General features: G+C 44.2%; 1 long non-coding RNA gene and 1 pseudogene across 2 annotated transcripts; one reads left to right on the forward strand and one right to left on the reverse strand.

The window, feature by feature from the left end:
* The window catches only part of LOC138922880 (heparan sulfate glucosamine 3-O-sulfotransferase 4-like), a 144,003-nt pseudogene that overhangs the window by 32,103 nt on the left and 84,597 nt on the right, over window positions 1–27,303 (reverse strand).
* Window positions 4,921–18,193, forward strand: LOC138922847 (uncharacterized). Of its 2 annotated transcripts, XR_011436008.1 has the most exons (3): window positions 4,921–5,078; window positions 13,428–13,680; window positions 16,061–18,193. It is a non-coding gene; the product is annotated as an uncharacterized lncRNA (long non-coding RNA). The 2 variants fall into 2 exon arrangements; XR_011436007.1 differs by lacking the exon at window positions 4,921–5,078 and having other exon boundaries at window positions 5,095–13,680.

Here is a 27,303-nt window from a genome sequence, read left to right on the forward strand (position 1 = left end):
AACAATCACAAACACACACAGAGCAACAGAGATTGGATTGGTGGTTACCATAGGGGGAGGGCGGAGGGGAGAGAGCAAAAGGGGTGATGAGGCTCACATGCGAGGTGACGGACAATAATTAGTTTTTGGGTGGTGAACACGATATAATCTACACAGAATTCGAAATATATTACAACGTACATCTGAAAGCTATATAGTGTTAGAATCCACTGTTACTGTAATAAAATAAAATAAAATAAAATAAAATAAAGAAGTGTAGGAGCCTCAAGAGGCTGACAGGCTTTTGGAACGTTATTCTAGGGGTTTTTATGGCTTAGCTCAGGGCGGCAGACGCCAGCCTGAGACACAGCCATGACACAGTCACTAACTTCAACTAAATTATATTCCAACCGGAGGAAAATCAAAACTACTATAATAAGAATAATTTATTGAAGGCCTCACTCTGTGCCAGATCCTGTGCTCACTGCTTTGCACCAACTGTCTCATTTAATCCTCACATCCAAAAGCTAGGTTACCACTAATCTCCCCATTTTAAAGGTGAGGAGGCGGAAGCAGAAAGATGGCAATCTGCCTGGAATTCCCATAAGGATTCTCTATTTAATGACGTGACTTTTTGACAAGATTTAAAGGTTTAACACATTACAGTAAAGATGCAGATCCCAGTATCGCAGAAAGTGGAAAACACTGAGTCCTGCCAAATGTATTAAAACGCTAATTATGGATCCTCACAGTCGCTTTGCGTGTTTCTTCAGATGAGGGAAAACCCAGTGTGAAAAACCGCTGATGAGATGTCTCCAGATGAGGAATATGTCTGGTCTTTAAAGCCGGGAACTATCCCAGTAGATTCTAAGTCAGTGGGTCCAGAGCAGGCCTTGAGCGTCTCCGTTCTTTTCAAAAGCCCCACAGGCTACACTTCCGTGCCCTGGGAGTTGGGAAGTACAGCCATGCCCTACACCGGGACGTTTCAGTCCACAACGGGGGTCCCATAAGATTAGTCCCGTAGAGCCTAAGTGTGTAGGAGGCTCTGCCATCTAGCTTTAGGAACTCCGTGGTGTTTGCACGATCACGAGATTGCCTGACCATGACACACTCCTCAGAACTGATGCCCACTGTTAAGCAAAGCGTGACTGTACTGCCTTAGATTCTCCACGGTTCCAGACCCTGCACTGTTTGGATGACTGCACACGCAGAGGGCACCGTGTATGAGGCAGAGAGCAGCTTCAATCACACAAGCTCTCGACAGAGTGTCAAGGAAAGGCGTGCTCTGCTTACACGACTCTCTACTTTTCTCTGCGTCTCAACTATTTTACAGCTAATCTACTTTTTTTAACCGAGCAGCTTTGCCAAAAACATGTTACCAACAAATACTAAACAAACCAATATAAACAAGACATATTAAATAAGCCTAACCCTAAAATGCTACTGAAAAGGCTTTTATTTCCCTGGGACAATTTTGACAGCATTAGATTCTTTTACAAAGAGCAGCCAAGTCGAGGGAGATTATTTCTAATTCCACAGTGCTACAGATGCGCTCAGTAGCAACTGCAAGCTGGAAAGGAAACAAAGTTGGGTGTCATCCATTTAAGTTCACACACTTCACCAGGGACAGCCTCCAAGCCTTTAATACGTACGTATGCATTTATCCATTTATTTCATCAACCACTACTAACGCCTACTACAGGCCAGACGCTGCTCTAAGTACTTTGCGGATAGGAAATATCCTTTCACCTTTACACTAACCTATGGAGTGTGTATGATAATCATCCCCGTTTTACAGATCAGGAAACTGACACACAGAATGGTACAGTAACTTGCCCAAGTTCACAAAGCCCGTAGGTGGCATGGCTAGGACCCATTTGACAAGAGTCTGGCTCCAGAGTCCACGTTCCGAATCACGACACTTAGTCTCCAAAAACCTATAGAAAGCGTCAGCCTTAATCGAAAAGTTTTGTTTTCCCCAGCCTACAGTCCCTACGCGGCCCCAGTCTCCAGGGCATTCTTTCAGCTCCTCTGACAGGCCATACTCCTCCCTTGCCCTGTCCCAACACTCTCCCGCACAAGTCCTCCTTTTCTTGTAGGCATCTGCTCTCAGCTTAAACATCACTGCCTAAGTCACAAAGTCTATCAGTAAATGCCGTATTTCTCAGCACTCAACACAAAATTGCTTTCACATATCTCCTAGGTAATTAGTTGCTGCCTATCTGTCCTTTCCAACTAGGCCGTGAGGCCCAGTACGTCAAACACCCTGTCAGTCTTGCTCCTCAAGTGTCCAGACCACTGAACACGCACCGACCAGAGGAAAGGAAGGACTTGTCCCAAAGTCACTTCTCCAGACTATGTGGAAGGAGGGAACGGACTCAGCACCCTCGAGCCTCACGCTTTCTTTGCCATACTTTCAAGTGTGGGACACATACCTGTGCTCACAACGCTCCCCGGACAGCCCCCACTGCAGCCCTAACAGGTGGACTTCCGCACAGTCAAGGGCTTTGGAAAGCACTGGCTCTGCACACAAATATCACGTGGCCCTCGACAGGCCACTTCCCCTAAACCGGCCTGAGCTTCGGGGGTACAACAGGCTTCAGGAAAACCCCAACGGAACGTAGCCTCTAAAACAGGGAGACCTGCACGCCTCAGAACGCATGGAAACTAGTGTCGTTATCGACTTCGCGTCTGTCCTTCCAAGGAGCCAAGACCACGGGGGCCGCTTCAGCGCCCGACTCCCGGGCACCGCATCCCCAGGGTGGCCCCTGGGCAGGTGCCTGGCACACACCGCCCGTTCCACGAACGCGTGAAGTGCACGAAGAGACCCCCTCGCTCCACGCGCCGCACAGTTGTCCCGCCACCTGACGGGCACCTCTCGGCGCACAAGCCTATTCCTCAGGGACAGACTCGCCTCCCACCAGCCCCCAGGCCCACGCCCCCAGGCACCTCTCCCAGATGGCATCATCTTCACAGGCGCCCTGGTCGTCCGTGTCCGGCGAGCAGGAAGAGCGGGAGCTCAAGGAGGGCCACCTCAGGCCAGCGGCCATGGCTGTGGAGGGCCCGGGCTGCTGTGCCCAGCGGGGACACGGAGCGGCGTCCACGGACGCCGGCGGAACGGACGAGCCCAGCCCGGGAGAGAGCAGCAGTGCGTGGCCGGACTCCGCCGGGCTCGGCTCTGGGCAGGCAGGCGCGGCTCGCCGACGCCTCCCACGCCTCCCACGAGGGTGGCCCAGCAGCCGCCCAGACGCTCCGCCCCCCCCCGCTGCCCCGCCCCCTCCAGCGGTGGACTGCGGACAGGGACAGGGACACCCTCCTGGGAGAACTCCTCGGGCCCCGCCCACACGCTTTGGACCTTTGTGGAGCGGGAAGGTGCGCTGACAGGGACGCGGGGTCCCTGCCAAGCTCGCTCTCGGGGAACTGCAGCCTCCTCCCTCGGGTTTTACTTGAAAGTCAGACTCGAAACCATGCAACGTCTACAAGAAAACATAGGCAGTCAGCCCTCTGACATCAGTCTTAGCAGCCTATGTTCAAGTACCACGTCTGACTGGGCAGTGGAAGCAAAATACAAAATGAACAAATGGGACTACATCAAAGTCAAAAAATCTTCTGCACGGCAAAGGAAACCATCCACAAAACCAAAACGCAACCTGACACCTGGGAGAAGATCCTTGCAAACCGTATATCGGATAAGGGGTTAATACCCAAAATACAGAAAGAACTCATACACCTCAACAACAATAAAAATCAACAACCCAATTAAAAAAACGGGCAAAAGATCTGAGCAGTGACTTCTCCAAAGAAGATATCCGGATGGCCAACAGGCATATGGAGAGGTGCTCAACATCACTAGCTATCAGAGAAATGCAAAGAAAAACTACAATGAGATGTCACCTTACTCTGGGCAGAACGGCTCTAAGTAACAAGACAAGAGACAAGTGTCGGAGAGAGGATGTGGAGAGATGGGAACTCTCCTCCACTGCTGGTGGGAGCGCAGACTGGTGCAGCCACTATGGAAAGCAGTAGGGAGTATCCTCAGAAAACTAAGAATAGATCTACCGTTATGATCCCGCTATCCCACTGCTTGCTATTCATCCAAAGAACTCGAAGACACAAATGCAGAAAGACACGTGCACCCCTAGGTTCACTGCAGCATTATTCACAACAGCCAAAACTTGGAAGCAACCTAGGTGCCCATCAAGGGAGGAATGGATAAAGAAGATGTGGTACGTATACACAATGCAATACTACTCGGCCATAAGAAATGATGAGACCCGGCCATTTGTGACAACCTGGATGGCCCCTGAGGGTATCATGTGAAGTGAAATAAATCAGAGGGAGAAAGTCAAACACCGTGTGATCTCACTCATGAGCAGAAGATAAAAACAATCACAAACACACACAGAGCCACGGAGATTGGATTGCTGGTTACCATAGGGGGAGGGCGGAGGGGAGAGAGCAAAAGGGGTGATGAGGCTCACATGGGAGGTGACGGACTATAATTAGTTTTTGGGTGGTGAACACGATGTAATCTACACAGAATTCGAAATATATTACAATGTACATCTGAAAGCTATATGACGTTAGAATCCACTGTTACTACAATAAAATAAAATAAAATAAAATAAAGAAGTGTAGGAGCCTCAAGAGGCTGACAGGCTTTTGAAAAGGTATTCTAGGGGTTTTTACGGCTTAGCTCAGGGCGGCAGACACCAGCCTGAGACACAGCCGTGACACAGTCACTAACTTCAACTAAATTCTATTCCGACTAGAGGAAAATCAAAACTACTATAATAAGAATAATTTATTGAAGGCCTCACTTTGTGCCAGATCCTGTGCTCACTGCTTTGCACCAACTGTCTCATTTAATCCTCACATCCAAAAGCTGGGTTACCGCTACTCTCCCCATTTTAAAGGTGAGGAGACAGAAGCAGAATGATGGCAATCTGCCTGTAATTCCCATAAGGATTCTCTATTCACACTGGTTTCACTCCCAGGAGAATCTCTGAGAAGAGACTGAGATTCTGTTGGTCAGAGGCGGGGTCCAGAAGGATGTGGGTGCAGAGCCTGGCCTGCCACCTCTCGGTTCCTCGAACAAGGTATTCACCAGGGCTGCCGGTATTACCCCAACTCCATCTCCTTCCCTCCTTGTCCCTCTGTCCCTTTGGCCACTGCTATGGACTGAATAATCCTTGCGTCCTCCCCAGATTCATATAGTGAAGGTAACCCTCAATGTGATGGTATTTGGAGGTGGGGGGGGGCCTCTCGTTGGTGATGAGGTCCTGAGGGTAGGGCCCTCATGAATGGGATTAGTGCCCTTACAAGGGACACGAGAGAGATGATCTCTCTCTCTCTGCCATGTGCAGACACAGCAAGAAAGAACCATCTGCAAACCAGGCAGAGAGTTCTCACCAGACAACAAATTCGCTGGGACGTGGATCTTGGACTTCTCAGCCTCCAGAACGATGAGAAATAAATTTCTATTGTTTAAGCCCCCAGTCTATGGCATTCTGTCATAGCAGCCTGAACTGACTAAGACAGCCGCTATCTCTGCTCTGGTTTTCATGCTGCCCTGGTCTACTGCCCACTCATCAAGCTCCTGTCATCGCCTCTGACCACCTCGGTCTCTGTCCACCCCCTACAAATTTATCAAAGTGACCTTTGTAAAACACAACTCTGATCTTGTCACTGCCCATGACTGACACTCTCAATCACTCCCAACGCCCCCATATGCCATGCCCAGACCTACCTTGTCTAGTGATCAAGCTTAATATCCGGCTGTATCCCATTTATCCTCCCCCCCACCCCATCTTTTTTTTTAACTCACATCACCCTATTCTCTGAAGCCCTGGTGCCCTTCTTTGTATACTGTTCCCACTGCCCAGAACACACACACACACCCCGCCTCACCCATCCATCCTCCACCCTCAGCCCCAGTGTCAGGCACTTCCTAGAAGGATCCTCACTAGCATATATTCTTGATATAGCCCTGATCCCACTTCATTACCATTAGTGATTTTCTGATCTGTCCACACAACAGACTGAGTCCAGAAGATTTGTTTGCTCCTCTCTACATCCCTATTGCCCAGTACCTGGTATGCAGTAGGTGCTCAATATATGCTTGCTGAATAAATGCATGACTATAAAACATGATGAATTCCATACTGAAGGTAAATACGGATGGTATGGGAGGAATACTCCTACCAACTTTCCTCCTGTAAATAAAAAAGAGGGCTACAAACTACAGAAAACCCAAAGGTCCCCAGGAACATCCCCCCTCCTGGTAAGTTCCCATTCTGCTTTCCAAGCTGCTTTTTGCTCCCCTTATCTGCCCCCAACATCAATGATCGATGGACTAGTGACTTCTTTGTCTAAGCTGGGAACAACTTCATTTGCACACCATACTTTTTTAGTTCAGCCTAGGTTAGGCCTAAAATAAGAAATTGCTCCTGTTAAACCAGGAGTCACTCCTCCCCGCCCCATTAACAGAATAGAGCATTTGAAAATCTGATGAAGTCCTAAGGACTCTAAGGAAAGCAACTAGAATGACAAAGGGGCTGTGACCTGGGGAGAGAAAGGAATCCACCGAGGTTATTCAGGGTAGACAAATAAATACTTGAGGGAGATGTTGCTACTCTCTTCCAAAGGGCTGTATGGAACAGTATTTAGGCTCACCTGACAGGCTTCAGAAAGTAGAAGAAGGACCACATAGTGGAAATGGCCCTAGTTTAAAACCAGGAAGAAACGCCTTTCCATTCTAGCCATTCTCTAGTGGCTGCTCTGGTGAGTGACGGAGAGGAGAGGCAAGGAGGAAGGAAGCCCCTGGATATCACTGAAGGTGCTCAAGCAGAGATGGATGTCCTCACTTTGGGAATGTCACTGAGGAGCACAGAGGACTTCTATCCCTTTTGCCTGTCCAACATCCATCACCTCATTTGTTAAGTGTACCCACAGTTTTCAATTAAGGAATCACTCTTTCCTTCTCAGTGGATGGGGTGGGGCTAGCCCCATTCCGACATCTAGAAGTGGATATGGGACCTCAACTGGGCCATTCAAAATATCCCATCACTATGGCCACAGTGGCTGGTCCATGAATTTGCATGTGACTCAAGGCTGACCAATGAGATCTCTCCCTGGGACTTTGTCTGGAGGGGTTGTTAATCCGGAAGGATGTCAGCCTTGAACCAAGAATTGATTCCTCCTTTGCCAACACATTCCCCACAAAACTGAAAGAGTGATCTTTTAAATAGGCAAATAAGATCATATTGATCCCTCACTTAAAAGTCACCCATGGCTTCTCATTACACTTAAAATAAGATCTAAACTCCTTACCATGGCCAGAATCCCTGTACCATCTGCCTCTCCCACTTGTTCTCACATGACTTTCCTCTTTGGTCCCTAAGGCCCAGCCATATTGTTCTCCTTCTAGTTATTCAAAGACAGCAAGACGATCTTTGCCTCAAAGTCTTTGCAGGGCTGTTCCCTCTGCTGGAATACTCTTCCCTCCACAGCAGGCTCCCTTTCACTACAGGCGTCCCTTTTCCCACGTCACCAGCTCAGAGAGATTTGCTGTGACTATTCCCTCTACTGTCACTCTGTATTCCTGTACCCAGTTTTATTGTCTCCATTACACTAGTAGCTGTATGTATGTAAATGTATCATATGATACATACATTTTCATCTGTCTGCTTGTTTATTCTATCTTCCTCCTCGGGAAATAATTTCCAGGAGATCAAGGACTTGCTGTCTTATTCACTAAAACATGCCTAGTGCATAATAAACCCATAATAGCTATTTGATGAATGAATTAATGAATGAATGGATTTATCCTGAGAATAGGGCCAAAAATTTAAAAGTAAGTAAGAAAGGAAAGTGGTTCTGAAAGACAGGATTCCTGACAACATCATTGGAGCATATAGACCCAAGTGAGACTGTCTCCTCCCGGACTTTTCGGTTAAGCAGCAAATAAATTCCCTTTTTAGCTTAAGCTGGTTGGAACTGGGTTTCTGTCATCTGCCACGAAAAACCTCTGACTTATACCAAGGGGCTTCATAAAGCCTGTGGTGGAGCCCACCCATGTGATTGCTCTCCTCCTCTGTTTCAACTGGAATATTCCCCAAACAGATCTGGACAATCCTTTGTCATGATGGCTTAGGCCTCCTTCCTCTGTCACTCACTGATGATGTAACACGGCTTAGTTCCAGGCCTGTCACTCAGCAAGTAAGATGAGGCACGATGAGACATGGAGGGGCTTATGTGGAGAAAGGCGAAAGGAAGTGTGGTGGGGTCAGACGGTTAATAGATGTGACAGAATCAGGCCTGGTGTTTTTCCTGTGCCTGGAGCCCACCTCGCCCCTGCAGGGGCCACTGGCCCCCAGCTCCTGTCTGCCTTTAAAACAGAGGCCCCACCTCTGGGATCAGTTCGGATCCAAAAGAGAAGCAATTAATCAGTTCTTGTCTCACATTCTACATCAGCATCAGTCCTTGTTTTCTAATAGGCTGACCTATATCTTGCTCCTTCGTTTGGGTCTCTGAATTGTTCCTGGCTAGTTCCCGAAGCCTGAGTCTCTGCCTCAGAAACCTTCTTAGTGATGATAATGATAGGAAACACCTGCCTTTAGTTTATCATGTGCCAGGCTCTGTTCTGAGTACTTTCCATGTTCTTAGTTCATTTAATCTTTACAACGATCCAAAAAGATAGGTCCTGTTAGTAGTCCCATTTCATAGATGAGGAAGCTGAGGCACGAAGGGTTTAAACGACCTGCCCAACATCACACGGCTAGTAAGTGGTGGAGTCAGGACATGAGGCCAGGCAGTCTGGCTCCAGTCTGTGCTATTAACATTCACACAATAACAACTTAGACTATAAACACCTGTGGTAGATTCGATTTCGCAAAGATGGATGCAGCAAAATCTCCATCCCACAGGCTTTTCTTACAATGTCACTCCGCCCTCCCTCTCACTGAGGAGCGAAGTATGTGTTCCCTCCTCTTGAACCTAGAGTATGTGACACTATGTGACTTTGAGGCTTAATAGTAAAAATGCTATGTACCTCTGCCTCGCTCTGATGGGACACTCAGTCTCAAGACCTAGTGCCATGCTAGTTTGGAAGCCCAAACTAGCCCAGATGGAGAGATCACATATAGGAAGTGTTCTGCCTGACACCCCAGCCGAGGTCCCAGCTGTAACCAGCATCACCACTAGCTAAGTGAGTGCAGATGCCTCCAGATGTTTCCTGCTTCAAGTCACTGAGTCACTCCCAGGCTTTACGTCTTTCCAAACAAGGCCCCAGACATCAGGGAGTAGAGACAAGCCCTCCCAAATTCCTTACCCAGAGAATGCATGAGCCTAATAAAATGGTCAGTTGATGCCACTAGGTTAGGCAGTGGTTTGTTACACAGAAATAGTAACTGGAACATCATCCCCTGTCTACAACCTTGTCTATATCCAGTCTATAGAGCTCTGTCTCTGAATGGTATCTGGTTCAGTCCCTAACACCCAGTGACAGGTTCATCATATTCTGCTAGCCTGATATGTCGCCCGTCATCCCTTGTTGGACGTGCTGAACGCCAACAGCCACCTTCAATTACCACTTCTTGTCTGTAGCCAGATCCTCGTGACACCAAGTGTCACCAGCTAGACCGAACTTGCTCTCGCTTCTGAAGCTGTTTCTGACCCCTCAAGTTTGTCCACAGATCTCAGTTTCCTGCCTCATTCTGCCCTAGCCAGCCCCATCCGTTTTCAGGTGACAGTCATGGTTCAGAAATGGAGCTGATCCAGCTTCTTCATTGGAGAGATGTAAAAATTGAAGCCCAGCAACATAAAACAAAATAGTAGCAACTGACATCTCTTGAAGCCCTAATGTATAATACTGAATTCAACCCTCACAAGTTATCCTGTGTAATTAATAACATCATCGATTCCATTATACAGATGGAAAACCTGAGGCTCAGAGACAGTAAGTCATTTTTGGTCATGCAGTTGTGTTAAGCTGCCTCGGTGTCCCCTGAGAGGTCAGATCTCGGAAGGTTGAAGACAAGATACATGATGGATTCCAAGACGCAAAAACCATTGGGTTTTTCTCCTGCAGAAAATCTACCTGATATCTTAACAGGATAACAGCCTCTACCTTGAAAATACACCTTCTATGATCAACACAACTAGGAAGTAAAGATGGTCCTTCCTCATGAGTTGGTATCGTGGGTGTGGCTAAGAAGATCTGTATTGGCCACATCCCTCCAGTTTTTATTTCTCTTTGTGTCACACTCCAGAATGTGATGCTCTAAATTTGGGTCCTTATCCTAGGAGATGGCACCAAATCCGTCTTTGATGAGTGTACAATGCCTTCTCATGGATGGAAATATACAGGGGTGGCTAAAAGAACAATCTTTGGAGTTCAAACAAAGGTATAAATACAGGCCCTGAGAATTCCTAATTACATGAGTTGTACGACCTGGGGCAAGCTGTGTAACTTTGTTGCCTCCAGGCTCTCATCAGCATAGCAGGCAGAACAGGACCCACTTCATGGAACTGTTGTGAAGACTGAGTGAGACAATGGAGAGAGCCCAGCACAGAACAAGGGTATGCCCCCAATCACCATTATTATTGTTATTATACACAGAAATGGAACGAATCCTTACCGAACAGAAGTAAGCAAGAGCTCACTATATTCTAGAAAAATCACCAAATTATCTCAAACTACAGTATAAACAGTCCATAAAATCCCACAAACAGGCAGGAAGGCCAACTCCCAGATTCCCAAGTAAGTGTTCATTCACACGATTCCAGCCCCTTATTGCGCTCAAGTTGCTAAGAAACACCTTGACACTAATCATTCTTGGCAATCTCAAGATACTAACTCCTACAGTTAAATCTTCCCTAGAAAGACTCAGCTTCTGACCTAGAGGCGGGAGGTGGGAGCCCTGACCTTCTTAGTCTCCAGTTAAAAGAAAAAACAGGCAAATGATGATATCACAGTCCTATACTCCTGGCAAAGAGGAGAGTCCATAAAAGCCAGCGAGAAAAGATTCCATTGTAACTTGACTAATGCATCTCCAGAAGGGTTGCTATCAGCTGCAAAGCACTCCCCATTAAAGAAATCAATTTAGCGTTTGACTTCTCCTCCTGTGGCGCATACTGAAGCGGGATCTGACAAGGATGGAAAACAGATTTGTGTTAAATACTGCCAATAAAGTCTGTAGCTCAAGGTTACAGCAGTCAATGGAAATCCAGTGCCTTGGAAACCCTGGGACCCTCATCCGTCAGCTGGAGTCAGCAGCTTTGAAAGGAAGCTGTAGGTCTGGCTCAGGAAGGGGGCTGGTTATCAAGATTGGGTATTTGGGGTCATGGTAACCTCAGATGCTGGTTTTGTACTAGGTCCTTAAAATAGGCCTGAGCTCCCAGGTCTGTGAGCATCTTGTTGGTTTTTCTTGGTTGTAGTGGATATCTCTTGCTCTTGCTTGCCTAGCATCCACGCACTCTTCATTTTCTATCAATGGTACTCATGTTATCCCAGGAAACAGCTCCTTTTCTACTTCTCAGTCTGTGAGATTTGGGTTGAATTAAGCACCCCTCTGGCTCTAAGGGTAGGTAGGTATGTGAACTCACCCTGCCCAATCAGTGCTGGGCAGCCACTCTAGCCCCAGCAAGAGTTTCAGGGGTGTCTACGTGACCCAAGGAAGGCCAATCATAGCCAACGAGACTCAGTCTTGAAATTCATTGTAATTGTTTGTTAAAAGAAGTCATCTTTCTAGGGGCCAGCCTGGTGGCGTAGTGGTTAAGTTTGCATGCTCTGTTTTGGTGGCCTGGGGTTCAAAGTTTCAGATCCCAGGCTTGGACCTATACATCACTCATCAAGCCATGTTGTGGAGGCGTCCCACATACAAAATGGAGGAAGATTCACAGAGATGTTAGCACAGGGTGAATCCTCCTCACCAAAAAAAAAAAAAAAAAGAGAAGAAGAAGTCATCTTTCTACTAGGGTGGATGGAAAAACAGGACGCAAGCCTAAAGCTCCTGAAAACCATCTTATCATAATAAGGAGAAAATGGAATCAGTCCAGAGAAAGATAGACATAAGAGATGGAAAGAGAGAGAATCCAAAGTCTGATTAGATCATTTGAGCTCTTAGAATCAAGCTGTACCTGAAGACCATCCCCTGGACTTTTCAGTTCTAAGATCCAATAAGTTTCATTTTACTTGGTTTTTAAGTCAGAGTTGCATTCTTATCACTGCAACTAAGAAGGATCTGATGACTCCAACGTAGCTGTATCAGCAGATGAGGCCGGCCTGCTTGGAAAGTGCCAGGTCTCTGTGGAGCCTCACTTAAGGCAACACTCAGCAATGAGTCACATCTTCCCATCAGATTCATCTTTCCAATGCATGAACAACATATGGGCAGATTATGGGAGATTTCACGTGAGTCCTGGGAAAGCAGGTACAACATGCCAAACCAGACAAGCAGGTGCCGGTGACTCTCCACATAGCCGCTCCGACCGCTTCCACGTGCTGTTCTGACTTCAACACTCAGAGCCTCGTCTTCCTGGAAACGCTGCCCCCATTTCAGAATCCGACTCTGCCTGTACCCAGGACACGTCAGCAGCACCTGGGAATTAACATCTCCCTGGGGACGGCCTCTCACCACTGACCTGCCCTTTGGCACGATGATTCTGAGGCAGTTTTTTACCCCATTTCCCAGAGTTTCAGTTTACCCCACGGGATTAAGTTTGAGGCAGCCACTGTGATAGCCGGCTTACTACTGGCCCACTAATCAGCTGCCTTCCTTCCCTGTATGGCCCCCTCACTCCCTGGTGTGTCCCTGTACCTCCTAAATAAACTACATATGCTCAATCAGTGTCTCCGTGTCTGCTTCTGCCTTGAGAGCAGAAATTTCTTCAAGTTTCCCATCAGACACTCCGTTATTCCCCTAATGGAAATTCCTCCCCTAACAGCCTTTATCTCTTAGGCTGCCCAGCCTTTTACAAATCCCCTTTCATGATCCTTAGAAATACATCTCTGCCCTCAGCCTGCATATCCCAGAAAGGTAAACAAAATCCTAGAAGCCCTCACATCCCTCTCACCCACCCCCAAATCTTATCAATATATTCATGCAGCAAAAATAGATTTCTTCCAGAAGGGAATGCTGTTGCCACCCAAATACAATTTACCTATAAATACCAGTGCAAAGGACGGCAGCAAGTACCTGGCTGGCGTCAAAACTGCAGTCCACAGTCAGGAGCATGGCCTGCTGGCTCCCCAGGGTCTGCACCCGCACCCCGCCTCCCTCTTTCCCACCTCTTCTTTCACCCCTCTCTGCCTTCCCTTTGGCATTTTATGTGGATCCAGCCACACTGAATTAACTGCTTGCAGTTCCCCTAAAATAGGCCGTGCTGTCTCCTTCTGCCTTTTTAAATGCTGTTCCATATGCCTGAAATATCTTGTCTTCTCACAGGCTGCGAAGGACTCGCTTCCTTCTCACCCCACTCAAACTCCTGGTTCCAGGACTTTCTCACTCGAAAGAGAGAGAACTTGGCGTGGATTGTGTCAGAAGACTGAGCTTCCTTCAGAGCAAATGATGGAGACAGGCCTGGTGATCACTTGGCCAGAAATTACAGACGGGATTCCAGATTTGGAGAGTGAAGTGGTTCTTGAAGCTGCCGACAAAACACGGCCACCGTTTTAGGCGTTCTGCCAGATGTCTTCAGGTAAACAGCAGTGATGAGATCAACAGACACAGGAGGAAAGATACTCTTTTCAACTTTCCTTCATTCTTTCTGATAAAAAAGAGAAAGTCTAATTTTGGTTATTCAGATGTCTCTAACACCTAACATTTGCTAATCTCTCATTTTTAAAAGGCAGAGAATTAATAATATTGTCTTCTTCTCATTGCGTTATGTTTCTAATTCCCTTCCACCTAAGGTCACTGATACTTCTCCTTCTTTTCCATTTATATTAATGATGTAAAGTTTTCATTTAAATGCAGAGTCAAAATAAACAAAGGACAGTAAGTATAGTAACATACACACATCCCTGTGTGACAGGTGTGATACGTGTATATACATTATAATATTATATATATAATTACATATATTAACCACAGGTGGTCCTTGGATATGACAAAATTTTGTAAAAGTGATACTCAAATGAGTCAAGTTCAGGGGAAAAAGCTAGAAGGGGCTGCAGTGGCTACCTTTCAGATGCCTTCTTTCCTGGTACCCATGACATCTTTGGTGGGCACAGCCCAAAAGCTGGTGAACCCCTAAATTCTCTGAAGAAGCAGAACTTCAGAAACTCACTCCAGCTGGTCTTCCCATCTGCATAAAGGGCTTTAGAAGCGGGTTATAATCTGAACTTTCCCTGCTCTCCTCCTCTTAGGGTGTCTAAGCTGAACTTGCACATTCCCGGATTATTTCGGAGTTGAAAAACCACCGTTGTAGTTACATTTGGCTCCTCTGAAGTACAAGGCAGAGGATGCTCCCATCTTGCTGCATACCAGCTGCGACGGAGGACAAAGGCTCCTCTGTCTTTGATAAACAAATGAAGCTCAACATTAAAGGTGCTTTCTGATCCTCGCTTAAAGAGGCAGCCCCAAAGCAAACCAGCCAGACCTTCCTAAGCAGCTTTTGATGTCAAGGTTGAAAAGCAATGAGCGGTTAAGCTTGTCATTTTCATTCTGAAATGTGGCTTAGAGATATGCAAGATGGGGCTTTTCTCTTTCTAACCTTTCTGAGTGCTCCTTCTCACTCAATCAAACTCACTCAAATAGATTTACGGAGCAAGCTTGTAGAAGCCAGGCACTGTGCTAAACACTGAGGATAAACAAGAGGCCGAAACCACCAAGTGCCTCACCTCAAAGCTTATGCTCCAGAGATTCTAGAAAGGGAAGACAGATAGTAAATACAGAGGAACATCAATAAATGACAAGACCATTCCAGAGGAAGCGATGCTATTTAAAAAAATAAAACAGGATTCATCAAAATGTGGCTGAGGTCCTGGGTGTGCACACGGTGGGTGGTTGGCTGGGGTGGTCGATGATGATGTCTATAATATTGTGATCCGAAACTTGAATAACGAAAGGATTCAACCTCACAGGATCTGAGGGAAGGGTGTTCCTGGTAAAGGAAGATGAATGTACAATAGGCCAGTGATGAGACTCCTTCGATTTATCTCTTCTTCATTTACCCTCTTCATACTGACCCTTCTTACATTCCCTCCGATGTGGATCAAGGCTGCCCCAGGGAGAGAAGCCCAAGGCATCCTGCCCTACATACTGATCTATATCATCCTCCGGGAAGCATAGGACGTCCTGACTTAATCCAATCTGATTCTTACCCAAAGTTATAGGACCACCCAATAACCAGACCCCACCTACACTGACATCATTTTAACAACGTTTTTCATGATCTTTCCTTTGTCTTGTAAAGAAATAACTCAAATACCTATGCCTTATAAATTTAGCTCTAACCCTCAACACGTTGCAGCTCTTTACTGCCCATGGGTCCTGTCCCCACGCCTGCAGCTCTTCGCTGCCCACGGGTCCCGTCCCCATGCCAGCAGCTCCTCACTGCCCACGGGTCCCGTCCCCCACTACTCCATGCTATTCTGTGAATAAAAGAGCACTACTGCTAGCTCTTGAGAGTCCAATAAATCTTTCTTTTGACTCCTTGACTCACCAAGCTCGCATCACCTCCACCTCTTTTCACACAGCTTAGAGATGTGGCTCTGGATTGGGTTTCTCTTCTAATTCCATCACTAATTAACCATGTCCCTAATCCCTAGGAGTCTCAGTTTTCCCATCTGGAAAATGGTAACAAGAACAATAACACCTATTTCACAGGATTGCTGTGAAAATACGATGTTCTATCTAAAACGCTCAGCTTACTTCTTGGGGTAAATAATCAACAATGGTTACTCATCACTCTAATTTTACTGCTCTCCTTGGACAAACTCCAGAAGACACTTAGGTTCATATAGGCTGAAGGAGGACTGACCTGAATTTGAATTCTGAGTCTCTTCTTGTGTGAAGAAACTTGGGATGGGTTATTGTGAAAGAGAAGCTGACGTAATTTCTTTTTCTTGTTCCAGGTATTTCCTCCTACCCCTTCAATAGCTAGAGCATTCTACACCCACTGACTCCGGTGTAGCGTTTTTTCTAGCAGGTATCCAAAGAGAGAGAGAGTCAGTGCTTGGTCTTTGAGGTTCAAAACAGGCCTTTGAAACTCAAGGCAAGGACTACAGTCTTGAGCAAAAAAGGTTTTTGAGTTTCAAGAGCCCGTATCCTTTGAGTTTCAAAAGACCAAAATCCTGCACTGAACAATAGGCATAGAAGAATACGCTCATTGATCTGTGAGCATGAGGTTTTCTCCCGCCACAAAAAAATCTCACAGGCTCAGGAAAAGCAGCAAAAGAGAAACATGAGGGTTAGACTCCTGTCAGGGCACCCAGTGAGACCAGGTCCCATGGAATACAAGAGTTAAGGATAAAATTACAGACAGGAGGGTATACAGGAGCCTCTTCTCACTTCCCAAGGGAGGACCAGGAAAGTGAACAGGATTCGAGAGGTCTCCAGCACCCTGCCGAGGGTCACCCCAGTAGAGTGGGAATGACAGCCTGGCGTTGCCGATGAAGGAAAGAGGCTGGGGTCCCTGGACCTGGAGGAGCTTTGTGGATGGAGGCTGAAGCTGATGCCTGCTTTCCACCATTCAGGTGAGCACTGTGCACCATCATGTTAATTGCTCTTCTCCTGGGCATCTGGGAAGGACAGCAGCCAGCATCCTTGACAAAGAGAAACCTGTCTGTGCCCTAAGACTTTGCTTAGCACCATCTGAATTACCCCACGTAGACACATCCCCTTTATGATGGCTCAGAGTAGTCATAAGCCCTCAAGATGGAATGATGGCTCTAAAAATCTAGATGAATCAGCCTTGGCATTGACACTTCAGTGGGAATGAGAGGAACCAGCTTGAGTTCTCCCTAGAGCTAGAAGGACACTAAAATACGCCTTCATTACACTTGCAATCAAAAGAGATTTGCTGGAAAGACAACCTACCATCAATAAACTAATGGTCTAGAGAAAAGGCAGCTGAAAACTGCCTGACATGAAGCTGGCATAGCCCTCTGCTTTCCCCTCTCCATTCACCTTCTCACCTAGAACTGAAATGACATTTCAGGAACATAAACTTCTGCGACATAGAGTTAGACAGGGGCACTACGTGCCAGTGTTGCCCAGGCTCATTCCTTTCACTTTCCAAACTCCACATCCAGAAATCTTTCACAGGTGTTCCAACAGCTTACTTGACAAAGGAAGGATGGAGGATACTTCTCAAGGTGTATTCATTTCAGGAACTGTGCATTAGTCCTGGGCTGCCCTCTGAACTCTGTGGCAAATGGAACACAAGCTAATGGTCACTAGCTTCACTGAGTATATGATGACTCTGCTTACATTTAGATCAACGAGAGACAGGGATGGAAGGTAACTGCCTCAGTTTCCTCAAGGGAGCTCAGTCTTTGCGATTCTGAAAGCAAAACCATCTGAAGATACCAAAGCAAAATGTTAGGCAAAGCAAAAGGCTACCTGGCTGACTCCGCTCAGAAGGAAGAACTTTCTATCAAGACTGCCCCTACAAAGAGCTGTGAGAGCCCACCCTATGAATCTGAAGGCTTTCTAAAATTTTTGACAAAGTCAAGTGCATAGTCGATGTGACTTGTACTTGATATGAACAAGTCCTGTGGGTCACTGAGTTTGCTCAGGTCTGAGTTCTGTTTGCCCTCCAAGGTTCTACTGTTCCAGGGAGTGTGTGCTGCTCCAGTCTGGATGTAGACACCAAAGTCCCACCCCCTGGGCCAGCCCCACCTTCTAGGAGAGTTTGGCAGAATATAGGAAGCTCAATGATTGCATTTTTAGGAATGTATCCTAAAGAAATAATCATGCACATATGTGGAGGTTTAACTCAAGGATGTTCATCCAAGAATTAACTATAATAATGAAAACTGTAAATAACTTAAAAACACAACAACTGGGTAATGATTAAATTACAGGAGATCCATGGGATATTACGTTGTCCTTAAATGTTCTGTTTTGAGGAATATTTAATAACGTGGGAAAATGCTTAGGGTATACACATTTTTAAATTATGTTACACGTCGGTACGTACAAGATTTGCAAATATTCACATGTATAAAGAGGTTCACCAAAATAAAACTGTGATTCTCTTTGAACGGTGTGATTACGGATGAATTTAAATGTTCTTTATACCTTCTGTGAGCTTCCTATCTGTGACGGTTTAGGACAACTTGAAGTTAGAGGGCACAGTCCCCAAGACTGCCTCACTTCTGACACCAACCGCAAGTTTGATGGGTTCCCAAAAATACCCTAAAGTTTGATAATTCACTAAAAAAACCTCACAAAACTCACTGAAAATTGTTATGCTCATAATTATAGCTTACACAGAGAAAGGATACAGAAAAGATGAGCCAAAGGAAGAGATGTATGGAGTAGAGTCCAGGAAAAGTGCTAAAAGGGGAGGTCCCGTTGTCTTCTCCCCATGGAGTTAAGGACACGTTACCCTCCTGGCATCCATGTGTGACAATATGCACAGAACAGTGCCACCCAAGGACGCTCCTTGAGCCTCCATGATCAGAGTTCTCAGGGGACTTCACTATGTCAACATGAGGGATTGCCCTTGTGGCTGATCTCAGTCTCAGTCTCCACCCTTCCACCCGTGTCCCAAAGCCCCCACCCCAAATCACATTGTTGGCCTTTCTGGCATGGCTCACCCTTACCCCAACGTGTGGCCATCCCCCACCCTAAATCGTATTGTTTCACCACCCAGTGTGACCCCAGGTCCCAAGCAAAACAAAAACCATGTCCTATCAAGCAGAACACTGGATCACCTCCCAGTAAGCCAAAGACAAAGACCAGATGTCTTGGGCAGGATTGACTTCTTTACTACAAACTACGATAAACAATAAAAGTTACCGTGAACAATAATATTAAGAAGTATTCCTGCATTAGATAACTGGTGTCTTTGAAATCTGATCCTGGACACCCAGGGAAGCCAAAGGGCTGCTTTTGCCCCATCCTTACCACCTGGCCACCACCTAAATGGGCTTCTGCCTTTTCTTGGGTTATACCCTAAGTCCTCAATGGGGATCTGATCTTGTTAGCTTTTTGTTATTGTAATTTCTATTCTTATTATATTGCTGTTTTTATAATTCCAATTGTAATGATTGCAATCATTGCTATCATGTATTGATTACTGACCGTGTTCCAGGTATTGACTTAAATTTTTAACATGTACAATCAAGTATAATTTTCACTTAAAATGAATTTTTCAGTATGTGCTATTTTAGCCCCATTTTGAAGATGAGAAAACTGGGGAACTAGGAGGTAAAATTTTTTATCCCAAATCTCCCTATTTAGCAGAGACAGAGCTTAGATTCAATCTCAAATCTGTCTCCTTCCAAACGCCCTTGACTTCCCTTCTGCTCTAACGGCTCCTCCCCTGGGGGTCATCATTCTCTGATTCAGCTCCCCTACTCTGGTCAGTCCCTCATCAACCTAGGAGCATCTAGGAAGCCAGAGGGCCACCCATCTGAGGCCAACAATGAAGAAGCCTCCATCACCATATCAAGCCCTTAGAAAGGCATCCCATGCTGATCGCAGACCCAGGAGCCTGCTGTCCGGATGCCAGACCCCAAGACGCAGCTCCCTGTCCACGTCTCTCAAACAATCCCTCCACCTGGACCCAGTTCGCCCCTCAAGATTGCATTCCCTTTGGAGCGTCTGTCCATTCGTCCAGGTGTTCTTTATGGCCAGACATCTAAAAATATTTAAAAAAAGATAATTTGTCTCAAGACAACTTCATGTTAATTTTACATGTCGAATAAACACTGAACAAATCTCGAGTACATTTCAGAAACGCTCTATGTCCTTAGGGACTTCTTCCTCTTTTTATTTTCTTATTTTTTTACTTTGAATCTCTAAAGAGTCAAGTTTTGGTCAATTTTCTTCCTTCAAAACTTATTTTAATTTGTACTAAGACAAAAGGATGTGAAACACTCAATATGGAGTTGAATGTCTTGGTCATTAACTGAAATGGTTTAGATAAATTTGTAGGAATGATGTGGTTCAGCTAGGGCAAACCACAAGTCTGGATGGATGTTGGAGGTACAGATGACAAAGGTATCGATCGCCTCTGGAGAAGTGAGCTGTCAATGGAAGCTTCTGGGAGGGCTGAGATGAGGGCCACTGTCTGAGCCTTGGTTCTGGAGGATTTTAGAAGATAGGACCAGTGGGGGAAGGCAGCCCGGAGAGAAGGTATAGGGTCTGCTAAAACCAGAGTCAGAAATGATCCTGTACAATGCTTCCCAATGCTGAAGGCACCAAGCCCTATGGGGTGAGGGTAGGGGAGGAAAGTGGGAGTTCGTAAATCAGGGGTACATGGTTAGCCTTTTGGTGTCATCATAACCAAGCATTTACATATTGGTATGTATATTATTTTATAATAAATTATTTCATTTTTATTTCTCCTTTAGATTACAATTAGATAATATTGATTTTTTATCAGGCATGTGGAACGGTTATATTGTCTATGAATTTCACCTCAGGAGGTCCTCCAAAATATTGGTAATAGACAGGGAACACTGGGCCGAATGGATGTTGAAACCACTAGCCTGGTCAATTCCGGGAAGTTCCATGAGGCAGGAACTGCGTGGAGGGTTGGAAAAATGAGCAGTAAGGGGACAAGTTGAGTGAGATAGGAAGGAATCAGATTACGTGAAAATCTTTGGGCACACAGGCAATTTTACCCCGAAGCTAACGAAGGTGAAGCTTTAGTTAGCCCCTCACTTGCTTGGGGCCAATCCAAGACCTTGGGAGGAGCCCTACAGCATGTTCACGTGGTCATGTTTATTTACTTGAAATATATTTTTATTTCCATTTTCCTTGAAAAGGGTCCCCAAAATTGTATAGAGAGGGCTTCACAGACTCTAGACATCCTTAGTTGGGTGGGATTCACACTTCGACAATGGGGAACACCAGTGAGTTTAAGCAGAGAAGTGACACAACCCCTTGTGCAGAAAAATCACTGGGAACTCCTTCGTCGGGGAGAAAGATGTTCTTGTTTCTCATTTCCCATTCCATACCAGGGAAATAGGCGACGCGGTTCAGACTCGCTTTCTGCAAAAGCTACATATAGACCCAGACATGGCACTGTGTGGTCATCGTGGTCCATCTACCAACATGCTCATTCCCACAAGTCCTGCAAATCTAGCTGCTGTAGGTACAGTTCATTCCCAGAAACACAAACTATTCCTGGGATGGGGGTATCAGGGCCAGCCCTTGCACTAACCCTAGCATGAGGACACACCTCTACATCTCTCGTACCTTCCTGAATTTGTGGCTCCACTACCTGGGTAAGGCACAACTCTACCAGCACTCATCACAAACGCTTTCATTCACTCTATAACCATTCACTGAACTCCTACTACACACCAGATCTTGTAGCAGATGCCAGGAAGATGGAATGATAGAGTGGTTAGTGTACAGCTATTGGGAGTCTTTGCAGACCACATACCAGCTATGTGAACTTGTGCAAGCCATTTGATGTCTCTGAGTTCAAACTTATCTCTACTATAAAATGGACACAGTAACAGCAGTGAGCATCTTCTATTTCAAGTTTCCCCTGTACTATATAATTATTTTTATGGAGGTATAATTTTCTTACAATAAAATACACAGTTCTTAAGTGTTTGGTTTAATGAGTTTTGACAAGTGCAAACTTCCAAGCAACCCCCACTGAACACAAGATATACAACACCTCTATCACCCCAGATAGTCCCTTTACGCCCCTTTCAGATCAATTCCCTGCCCCTTAGAAACAACCATTTTTTTACTTCTATCATCATGAGTAAATATTATCATACAAAAATATCCTTTTGTGTCTGGCTTCATTTGCTCAACAAAATCTTTTTGAACTACAGCCATATTGTTGTATATATCAGTTGCTTGTCCTACTGTTGTTGAATAATATCCCACTCTGTCAATATATACCACAATTTATCTATCCATTCACCCAATGATGGACATTTCAGTTGTTTCCAGGTTTTGGCTATTGTGATATAGCTGCTGTGAGCATTGCTATTTAAGTCTTTTCGTGGACACACAGCTACATGTCTCTTGGGTAAATAACTAGGAGTGGAATTTCTGGGTCAGTAGGTAAACGGATGTTTAACTTTATAAGAAATTAACAAGCAGTTCTCCAAAATGGTTGTACCATTTGATATTCCCCACAGCAAGCAATGTAATGTACCAGCAGCTGCTCCATATCCTAATACTTGATTTGACAATTTTGTTTTTTGTTTTGTTTTGCTTGTTTTTGCCATTCTAGTGGTTGCAGAAGAGTATCTCATTGTGGTTTTCATTTGTATTCCTGGATGACTAATGATATTGAACATTTTTTTCCCCATTTATTGGCTATTTGTACATCTTCTTTCACACACTGTCTGTTCAAGCCTTTTGCCCGTTTTAATGCTCTTGTGTATCTATACTTTGTAGGCATATATTTGTAGGCATTCTTTATACATTCTGGACATGAGTCCTTTGCCAGATAGATATACCATGAATATTGTTCATCCAGTCTGTGGTTGAACCATATGTGTGACTATACCTACTCCCAGGAGTGTTCAGTGATATGAACCAACAAAGTCTTCTGTTTTAAAGGGTCAACTGAATTCAGTGTCCAGACTCTGTCCTTTGCAAGTGGGAGTCCTGATTAACACGTTAAGAAATAATTACCTCCCAGGGTAGATGTGAGGACTACATGAGACTGAATGTGATAATACATGGGAAGTCTTTAACCCAGGATTCAGCACATAATAAACTGTTTCTGTTGTTTTTACCAACATTAAAAAAAGCAGCCCTTTCTATCACCAAGAAAATAGTATTTGTATAGGAAGGCAGAGACAAAAAGAATCCAGTGCTATGAGACTGTATAGGAAGAGCTCTTAACTGATCACGGGAAGGCATGTCAAATAAACTTTCCAACAAAAGACTAGGAGATTATTCGGCAATAGTAAGACTTGGAAAGGAAGATGGCAGAGGGGACACAGTTTTCAAACAGAAAGACGGCCTTGTGAAAGGTCAATGGGATGCAAATGCCTGTAGCATTTAGGCAAGGCTGCAATGCGTGGGGCAGGCTGGGGCATGATGGGAGAAGAGGCTATGGATGTAGGTGAGGTCAGATTATTGAGGTCTTGGCCACATAAGAGTGTTTGTTCTTTATTCTATAGGCCTATCTTCTCCAAGTGCACCCCCAGAGCAGCAATACTCGGGAACTTGTTAGAAATGACCAGATCAAAATCTGAGTTTTAACAATACTCTGTGTGACTCATATGCAAATAAAGTCTGAAAGGCACTGCTGTAGACAATGAGAGACATCCGAAGCTTGCGACTGGGGTAGTGATTTGATCAGATTTATAGGTTAGGAATTTCAGCCTGGAGGCGACATGCAGAATGGTCTGAAGGACGCTAGACCACAGATAGAAAGATCAGCTAAGAGTCCATTGTCATTAGATCTCCCTGGACCTCAGAAGTTAAGTGTCATTTTTGATAAAAACACTTTCAGAGGCCAGCGGGGTAGCATAGTGGTTAGGTTTGTGCACCACACTTCAGCAGCCTGGGGTTCACAGGTTCGGATCCTGGCATGGACCCAGCACTGCTTGTCAAGCCACACTGTGGCAGCATCCCACATAAAGTGGAGGAAGATTGGCGCAGATGTTGGTTCAATGACAGTCTTCCTCAAACAAAAAAGAGGAAGATTGGCAACAAATGTTAGTTCAGGGTCAATCTTCCTCACATACACAAGAAAACCACTTTCAAAACTCAAATTATCTTGCAGGCATCCCTACAATATTCTAAGAACCTTCTGGAGACATCTACTTAAACTCTACAAATCATCATCATCATTACGATATCAAGAGTTACTGGACATGTAACTAACCATTCCAGGCTCTACAAAGGGTACCCTCTGCATATTATTTCTAATCCTCATAACAATCTTGAAATATTGGCAACTACAACAGATATGTGTTGTCTGACTCCCCTGCATTCCATTTCCCACAAAGACCCTTATTCTCAGGCAAGTGGTATGACTGGGACTGACATCACTCTTAGCTCTGTCTTACTAGTTATGGTGATTGGTTCAGGGATGCACATGTGATCCAGCGAAAGCCAATGAGAAGCAAGAAAACGTCTGTGGCACTTCTGGGGAACAAGCCCCTGCAGGCACGGCCCAAAGAGATGCTCACCCTTTCCAAGCCAAGCTGTGGTGGGAAGGTGAGAAGCTGTGAGGTCTGGAACAGTGAAAGTCATTTTGGCCACTATGAGGGAAGCCACTAGGAGGATAAAACTGGCACTAAGGGAAGACCAAATTTAGAGAATCATCAAGAAATACAGCTAGATTCCCTGATGACAAAATGAAGCTCGGGACTGGATAAAGCCACACCTAGGATGAGTTACTGCCAAAATTTTCTGTTAAATAAACCAATTTTTTATTGTTATTTAAGCCAGAAGTTCTGTCACCAAAAGTTTCCTAATGGATAGACTGTCATGATTTTCACTTTCCGACAAAAAAGCTGAAAAGTAAAAAGGATAAATTTTCTGTTTGGCCACACAGCTCATATCTAAAATCAAATCCATCTCACTTGAAAGTCTGTGCTTTTTCTGCTAAGTTTGCTCCTTCTCAAACTTAATTTTTGAATCAACACTAATAAACATAAATGAGGAAATAATAAGATTTAATTGAACACTATATGATGCATAATTTATACAACCGGGGGGGGGAATTGCAGCTTGAGAAAATGAAATATTTTCTATCTTTCACCTACGTACTTATTTAATTTTAACTTGCTAAGTAATTCAGGGAATATTTATTGAAAGCACATATTATATGCTGGGCCCTGTATTAGAAATATAAAAATGAGTAAGAGAATGATTCTAAATGTGTTTCTTATCAAACAACAGAGCCTGAAAAACATTAAGCAAAAACTGATAGTGATAAAAGGAGAAATAGACAAATCTGCAGATAGAATTGGGAACATTTACACTTCATTCTCAGAAAATGATAGAACCACTACAGGAAATCAGAAAAGATACAGAAGGTCTAAATACAATCAGCCAATAGGATTCAGATGACATATACATAAAATTCCACCCTACAACAGCAGAATATACATTTTTTCAAGCACCATAGAATATCCACCAAGATAGCTAATACCCTGGGACGTAAAATAAATCTCAATAAACTTAAAAGAACTGGAATCAAACAAACTATTTTCTCTGATCACAATGACACCAAACTAAAAAGCATTAACAGACAACAGGAAAAACCTCTAAACATTTGGAAATTGAATAACACAGTTCTGAATAATTTATGGGTCCAAGAGGAAGTCTCAAAAGAAAGAAAAATATACAGAACTAAATGAAAATGAAAATAAAACATATCAAGATACGTGTAATGCAGCTAAAGCAGTACAAACAGGGAAATTTATAGCATTAAATGATAACTTTAGAAAAGAAGAAAGACCTCAAACTAATAAGCTAAATTCCTACCTCAAGAAACTAGAAAAAGAACAAAATAAACCCAAAGAAAGCATAGGTAAGCAATAATAAAGGCAGAAATCAATGAAATTGAAAATAGGAAAACAATAGAGAAATCAATGAAAGAAAAAACTGGTTGTTTGAAAAAAATCAGTAAAATAGCTAAAACTCAAGAAAAACTGACAAAAATAAAAAAGAGAGGACACAAGTCATCAATATCGGAAATGAAATAGGAGATATCACTACAGATCTTGGAGCTATTAAAAAGATAACAAGAGGGGCCAGTCTGGTGGCACAGCGTTAGGTTCACACGTTCCACTTTGGTGGCCGGGGTTAACCGGTTCGGATCCCAGGTGCAGACCTACGCACCACTTGTCAAGCCATGCTGTGGCAGGCATCCCACATATAAAATAGAGGAAGCTGGGCATGGATGTTAGCTCAGGGCCAGTCTTCCTCAGCAAAAAGAGGAGGACTGCAGGCAGATGTTAGCTCAGGGCTGATCTTTCTCAAAAAAACAAAAAAAAGAAAAGAAAAAACGAAAAAATATAACAAGAAATTACCATGAACAACTTTATGCTCATAAATTCAACAACTTAGAAGAAATGGACAATTTCTCAAAAATCACACACTATCAAAACTCAAGGAAGATGAAACAGAAAGTTTGAACACCCCTATAACTATTAAAGAAGTTGAATTCCTGATTGTAACACTCCCAAAAGAGAAAATCTCTGGACACAGATGGTTTTGCTACAGAATTTTACCAAACGTTTTAAAGAAGAATAAACACCAACTACATACAATCTCTTCTCCAAAATAAAAGAGGAGGAACCCCTTCTCAAATAATTTTATGAGGCCTGTATGATCCTGTTTAAAAAAAAGCACAAAGACAATATAAAGAAGGAAAATACAGATCAATATCTGTCATGAACTGTGATGCAAAATCCTTAAGAAAATATTAGCAAATTCAACAATGTATGAAAAGAATTACATACCATGACCAACTGGGATTTATTTCAGGTGTGCAAGGCCAACTCAAAAATCAATCAATGTAATTCACCGTATCGAAAGGCTAAAGAAGAAAAAACCGATGCAGCAAAACCATTTGACAAAATCCAACACCATTCATGATAAAAACTCTCAGCAAGTTAGGAATAGAGGGGAACTAAATCAACTTGATAAAGATCATCATACTTGATGGTGAAAGACTATACATTTTCTCACTAATATCAGAAACAAGGCAAGGAGGTCCACTCTCAACATTCTTATTCAACATAATACTGGAAGTTTTAGCCACTGCATTAAGGCAAAGAAAACCATAATAAAACTACACAGCCTGGAAAGGAGAAGTGAAACTACCCCATTTGCAAATAACATGGTTGTTGACAAAAATCCCAGGGAATCTATTCCTCCAAACCTTCTAGAAGGAATAAGTGTGCTCATCAAGGTGACAGGATACAAGATCAACACACAAAAACCAACAGCACGTTCATACTAACAATGAATATGCATAAATGAAAATTAAAAACACAGTATCATTTACAACCGCTGCAAATAAAAGTTGTAAATTTAACAAGACAAGTACAATATTTGTATGCTGAAAATTACGAAATGCAAATAAAAGTAATCAAAGAAGATCTAAATAAATGGAGAGACATATCATGTTCAGGAATTGAAAGACTCAACATAGTAAAGATGTCAAATTTCCCGAAGTTGATCTATAGATTTAACG

This window comes from Equus caballus, unplaced genomic scaffold (genome assembly GCF_041296265.1).
Source record: "Equus caballus isolate H_3958 breed thoroughbred unplaced genomic scaffold, TB-T2T haplotype1-0000016, whole genome shotgun sequence".
NCBI lineage: Eukaryota > Metazoa > Chordata > Mammalia > Perissodactyla > Equidae > Equus > Equus caballus.